The following is a 6,781-nucleotide window of genomic DNA, read 5'->3' as shown; positions in this document are numbered from 1 at the left end:
CGGGCCTGGGAGGACAGCGGGGAGCTGGGCTGGGCTCCACCCACCACCCAAAGCGGAGCCTGCTGGGGAAACACAGGGAGCACCACCCTCGGCCCCGGGCGCATCCGGTGATCCCGTGACCCCAGGCTGGGGACTGACCGTGAAGCCACCCAAGGGGTGCTCGTGGCAACCGGGCACTAGAGCAGCACTGGAGGACGGTGGGAACCAGCTCAGGGTCCCCAGGCGGGCACCCGATTAACAAGCCATGACTCCCTTGGGCACCTCGTGGGTGCGGCCGCCTGTTCTGGTTGTGTTTTCTTTTGTTTTTAAAATGCACATGTTTGCACAAAAGAGGGATCCAAAAGATGCAGCTCAGAAGCGGAGGGGCGCCTGCCCGGCTTGCGAGGGAACACTCGCCTGGATTCTTTTCTGTGCTCTGGACCATCGAGGCTCCCTCGCGGTCCTCAGTGTGCTCAGTACAGAAGAGGAAAGTGGCACCGTGCTAGATAAACCAGTCCTCCCAAGGCCTCGCCAGAGCCCAGCCCGCAGGCCCACCCGGCTCGGCGGGTTGAGAACAGCCTCTAGACCTCCCAGGTTGAGCCTCCCTGTGTGACAGAGTGGGGGACCAGAGACAAGAACCACTTCCTGCAGAGCGGGGGGTGGCGACGGCTCTGGGGGAGGAAAGACACCCACCCAAGGTGAGGCTCCCGCAGCAAAGGTGGAGGCGACTCCGGAGGCCGCCCCGACTGGCCGGGAGCGCGGCCCAGTGTGGTCAGGGCTCGGCACTGCTGCTGCCACCAGCCATGGCCGGTGATCACAGGCCTGCGCGGCACAAGGGAGCGGAGCCGAGGCCGAAGCAAGAGCAGCGAGGTCGCGGGCAGTGCCGTCCTAGCTGGGGTCAGGGCCACACCCACATCAGGGCCTCTGGTTGGGATGCTGTCCTTCTCCAGGGAACATGTGGGCACAGGCCCTGCAGCCTGGGAGAAGTTTAGCACCCCCCGCCACCACCAGGGGACAGCCGCCGGTCTGGGTGGGACAGCACAGTGACTGGACTGTTTTCTCCCGGGCTTTGTATCTGGGCTGCCTCGCCTGGTCCCAAGCTTACTAAATGCACGGATGGATGAATGACCAGGCCATCCACAAGAGGACCCACCCGGCTACTCTGAAAGGAACCATCCCACCAGGCACAGTGGCGCACGCCTGTCACCCCAGTGACTCGGGAGGCTGAGGCAGGAGGATTGCAAGTTCAAGGCCAGCTCAGCAACTTAGGGAGGCCCTAGGTAACTTAGTGAGCTCCGTCTCTAAATAAAGAATGAAAAGAGCTGGGATGTGGCTCGGTGGTTGAGCACCCCGGGTTCCATCCTCAGGACCAAGAAACACCCGAGAAAGCCAGCGGGGCTCCTGGGGCCAGAGTGCGGCTCCATCCCCAAGAAAGAAGCCGTGGAGCGAGAACTAGGCGTGGCCGCGGGGCCTGGTTACAGGCACGGGGCCGAAGGACCCCGCGGCTCAGGGGAGGGGAGTCGGCTTCTGGGAAGAAGCGGGCCTCACCTGGGGCAGTCCCACAAGTGGGAGGTGACGGGCGGGCCTCAGTTTCCTGCTTTCAGTGGGGAGGGCCAGTCCCCGTGGGGTTCAGGAGCATGCTCCGTGGGCTTCCCACCTGCCCCGTGAGGTCGCCGACCGAGAGCCCCTCGGGTTGGGCTGGACGACCTGCGGCGCTCGGCTTCCTGTGGGCCTTGTGCCTGAGCCCTCAGAGGCTGGCCCTGGGAGGCCGGGAGCTGGCAGGGAGACGGGCCCCTCAGCGAGTCAAGATGGCTCCACAGTGGGTCGCTCTGCCCTGAGGCTGTGCTGCCGCTCGGGGCCTGCCTCCGTCACACCGCTCGCCGTCACTGCCCAGCACACACGCTGACCGTGGCCCCACAACCTCAGGCTCACAGGATGGACAGCAGAGCTGCAGATCCCGGCCGTGGCTGAAATGCCGGAAGGCACAGGGGAGCCTGCCCTGGTGGCCCAGGTCCCCAGGGAGGGCACGGGAGCATCTCCCTGGGTGTTCTCCCCACGGGCTCAGAGCAGAACCCCATCTGGGATCAGGAGCCAGGGCCCCAGGATCCAAGTGCCGTGCACCACAGGACTTCTCAAGATAAAAGTCCGGGCTTCCAGGAGGCCTGAGTCAGCAGGATGTGGTATCTGCTTGGCCCACTGTGGCAGGGAGGGCAGGCCCCACTCCCCAGCCTCCGGATGCTCAGGAGACCCTCACGCTACCCAGCCGGGAATTGTGGGGTGCAAGGTTGCGATTGTGCCCCCAGAGAAGAGCTGTGTCCTCCACCCCCGAGGCACCTACGGCATCTTCTGAAGTCTTCCTGGCTCTAAAGTTGCTGTGTGACCTTGGGCAAGAGCCTTTCCTCTCTGGGACTCATTTTCCTGGTCAACACAATAAAGAATTTGGTCTCTGGGATTTCACGTGATCCTAAGGAGCTGGGAGAGACAAACCAGGACACATTCTAAGTGTCAGAGGCAAACAATTAGATTATGAATAGACACACACCAAAAGGAACTTAGAGACAGGAATCGCTTTTACTTTTACTTTTATTTTTTCTTAAGTTTATTTTACTAAAAAAGTTTTTTTTTTTTTTCAGTGCGTGGGATTAAACCACTCTCCCAGTGAGCTACATCCCTGATCTCTATATTTTTTATTTTGAGACAGGTTTGCTCTAAAGTGCCCAGGCTGGCCTCAAACTTGTGATCCTCCTGCCTCAGCCTCCCAAGTCGCCGACAGTCGTACACTACTCTACCACCCCCGGATTGTGAGCTGTTAAAGGCCACCACACCTGGCTACTATTATTATTTCACTAATGTGGTCAACAATTTTGCTATCTGCAACACGTTCTCAGCGATGTTGGCCTAGTGGACAGCGGCAGCTCCTTCCATAATCGGTTTTTTCTTTTATCTACTTTCGCCCATGAACCTAGAACATGTTCGCTGAGCATTTGGGCCACAAGGTTCTCGTATGTGCTTAATCTTGCCTTTGGATAGAAAGCCCCCAGAGGTTTGGGGTTATGTCTCCTATGCCTTCAGACCCCAGGGCCAGTCCTATGCTCGAGCCCCAAGGATGAGGAGTCGTTCTGCTGGTGATGTAGCAGAGCTGGAGGCCAAAGGGACCTGTGAGTCTAACCCAGTGGCTTCACTTTGCCGGTGGGGAAACTGACACCCAACGTTTTAGTCGAATAGCAGATTTTTGGTGGGAAAGCTCAGTGTTGTAAACACGGCGACTCCACTTCAAATCAATCCGCAAACTCGCTGAAATGTAAATCTGATGGCAGTGCGTTCTGTATATTTGCTAAGTGAGTAGATTTTAGCGCTTTGGCCACACACACAAACTAGGTAACTGTGGGATGACAGACACGTTAATGTGCTTGGCCACAGGGACAGTTTTACTATCTTATAACCTCATCTTGGGGACCTCAGATACACACAATAAAATGTATTTAACATAAATGAGTCTAGTAGATCTAACGGGATGTTTCAGAGGTTTAACAAACTTATGTTAAATAAGGTTAATAAACATGTTTGAATAAGAATTGCCTGAAAAAGAAAAATAATGTCCTTCCACATGTCAAAAGTATAGTTGAAATTAAAGATTTACAGAAATTAAAACTGGGTATGCCATTTTAGGAATAGCTTCATTAACGGAAAGAGGAGAATCCAGAAATTCACATAGTTCATAAGGAAATTCAATGATGTGGTATATTTCTATTCAGCGAGGAGAACATGGAACTTGCAAAAAGTGGCTTCAAAGCAATTACTCTCCCTTTGGGGGGAAAAATACTGAAAGATGATTAAAATAATTAAACCAAGTCACATCTCACACCGTACTCAAAAGTAAAATGCAGTTGAGTTAAAATCTTCTGAGTCATGAAATAAAACAATAAAAAATACTAGAAGAAAATGTAGAGCAAAAATGTTTATAACTTGAATGTGAAGAAGGTCTTTCTAAGCATGATATATAAAAAGTCATAAAGGCAAACAAAAAGAATTTCACCATGTAAAAATGTAAAACTTAGAAAGAGCAAAGCACATGATAAAAATAAATAGTTGCAAACACATAACAGACTGGGAGAGAATATTTGCTGCATGTTCAACGGACAGTGAATTAATAGTCGCTCTATATAAAAAGATTCTATCGACCAGCTAGAAAGGGAAAATCAATACAGAAGATAGAAAAAGAACAGAATAGATAATTAACCAGCGAAAAAAGTGTCCAGAAAACAGAGGGAAAGATATTTGATTCCCCTGATAAATACAGAAATAAAACTGTAAAACCTAATTAGATATTTTAGACCTATCATATTGGTAAAAGTTAAAAATATCAGTACCCTCAGAATGACAGGGGGTTATCAGAGCTCTCTGCCTTGACAGTAGTAATAGCAATTGATTCAACTTTTTAAAAAGAATCACTTAGAAATTATCTTGCAAAATTGCAAATACTCAAATGCTCACAGCAATGACACAAATCCAGCCTCCCAGACCCTCCACGGGCAGAAGTGTTGCCCAAAGACCTGTTCTTTGTGCTTCTCTGAAACAGGGGAGCAGGCTAACTATCGACGTAGAGGGAAAAATAAATTGTGGCACAGTTATATCAGGGACAACTATGCAGACATTAAAGAGAATGACAAATCCTCAGGCACCAATATAGAAAGTCACTTGCAATTTATCAGAGTGGAAAAAAGAGGAGCAATTATATAGTAATAATATGATCCAAGTTTATAAAAATAATCAAAGATTCAGACCAAATTTTTAATGGTGGTTACGTCTGAGGAATGGGGTTGGTGGGGAGGTGATAAAGATGAAGGAACGATGTTTTGTAAAATTTGACGTTGGGGTCGGCATTCCCCAAGTGTGTTTTGATGATATGTGCAATTTAGTGTCCAGGTGTGCGTGTATAATTAACTAATCAACATACTCACCCTGTGCAAAGCCGTCATTGTTTCAAATTTTACAAATGAGAAATGGTCCTGGGTTCTGTGACTCGCTGGAGAAACTTACACACTCTAAATGACAGTGAAGGAATTCCAATCTCCACCTGAACCGAAGCCAGGGAGGACCCGTCCCGCCAGAGCCCACCCGCCCTAATCCCCTATCGGCAGGGGTTAGCGTGTGTCAGCCCTGCAGAGCTACGGGAAGCAAGCAGTGGACACATTGCTTCTCTACCTGCTGTATTTAATAGTAATTGCTATTTTGATACTTTGTGAACGGCATGAATGAAAAAGTAAAGGTCAAGTAACAACTTGGGGAAAATATTTGCAACAAATATTGTCAAAGATTACTGGGGGGCTGGGGAGATAGCTCAGCTGGTAGAGTGCTTGCCTTGCAAGCACAAGGCCCTGAGTTCGATCCCCAGTATCGCAAAAAAAAAAAAAAAAAAAAAAAAAAAAAAAAAAAAGATTATTGGGGTGATTCAGAGGCTTGGGAGGTTGAGGCTGGAGGATCGAAAGTTCAAAGCCAGCCTCAGCAATTTAGCAAGGCCCTAAGCGACTTATTAAGATCCTGCCTCAGGGTGGGTGGGTGTTGGTGGAGATGTAGCTCAGTGGTTAAGCATCCCTGTGTTCAATCCCTGGTAGTAAAAAAAAAAAAAAAAAAAAAAAAATATATATATATATATATATATACACACACACACACATAAACACCTAGCCAGTTTAAAAATATAAATGCATATATCTATATCTATATCTATATCTATATTATATATGTTATATGTGTATATGTATTATACATAATATCTATTATATGTATTTTATATATATATATATATATATATATCTCCAATCTCCAAGCTGGCTAGGTAATGCACTTCTGTGATCCCAACTACTTGGGGGGCTAAAGCAGGATTGCAAGTTCAAGTCCAGCTTAAGCAATTTAGTGAGATCCTGTCTCAAAAACAAAATAAGATAAAGAGGAGTCATGGATGTGGTTAAGTAGTAGAGTGCTTGCGTAGCATGCATAACGCCTTGGGTTCAATCCCCAGGGTCACCAAGGGGGAAAGGAAAAGGATTAATAGCCATAATAAACAAAGAGCTCATACAAAACAATGAAAACCACACACTGAGACCCCTGACACTTAACAGGGGAAAGGCTTAGAAGTGTGCAATCCAATAGCCCCTAGTCACAGGGCTATGTAGATTTTAATTAATTTAATCTAAATTAAAATCTTAAATAAATTAAATCTAAATTTAAAATTAAATTAACATCTCAAGTGCTCCATAACTGCATTTGGCTGGTAGTTGTTGGACAGAGCAGATAATAAGCCATTTGTAATGTCCCAGAAAGTTTGATTAGAATTATTTTAGATAATTCACCCAAAAGACACACAATGAACAATACACATTTAAAATTCACCTCCACTAAGAAATAAAGAAATACAAATTAACACAATGTAATATTTTATATTCCTGTAGTTAGGAGTAAGCAGGCCACTGCTAATCGAAGAGAAGAGTCAGCAACCAAAATTTGGCAATAATTTGGCAATAAGAGTTATAAAAGCCTTCAGGTCAGGACTTCAGTTTCCAGGAATACACCCCAAAGAAACAGACAAAAACACAGAAACCGTTTTATATAGAAAATTATTTATCTCTGAATGATTTCTAAATTCAGAGCAACCTAGGCTGAAAGTCTAACTTGAGGGACGTGGTTACATTCATTAAGGACACCCACTCAAAAAAAGATAAATGATCAATAAAAATTGTATTTTTTTCCAAGAAGGTTTAATGACTTGGGAAATAACATTTCCAGAAGATTAGCTTTAAAA

This window comes from Sciurus carolinensis, chromosome 11 (genome assembly GCF_902686445.1).
Source record: "Sciurus carolinensis chromosome 11, mSciCar1.2, whole genome shotgun sequence".
In the NCBI taxonomy this organism is placed as follows: domain Eukaryota; kingdom Metazoa; phylum Chordata; class Mammalia; order Rodentia; family Sciuridae; genus Sciurus; species Sciurus carolinensis.
This window is presented reverse-complemented; position numbering follows the sequence as displayed.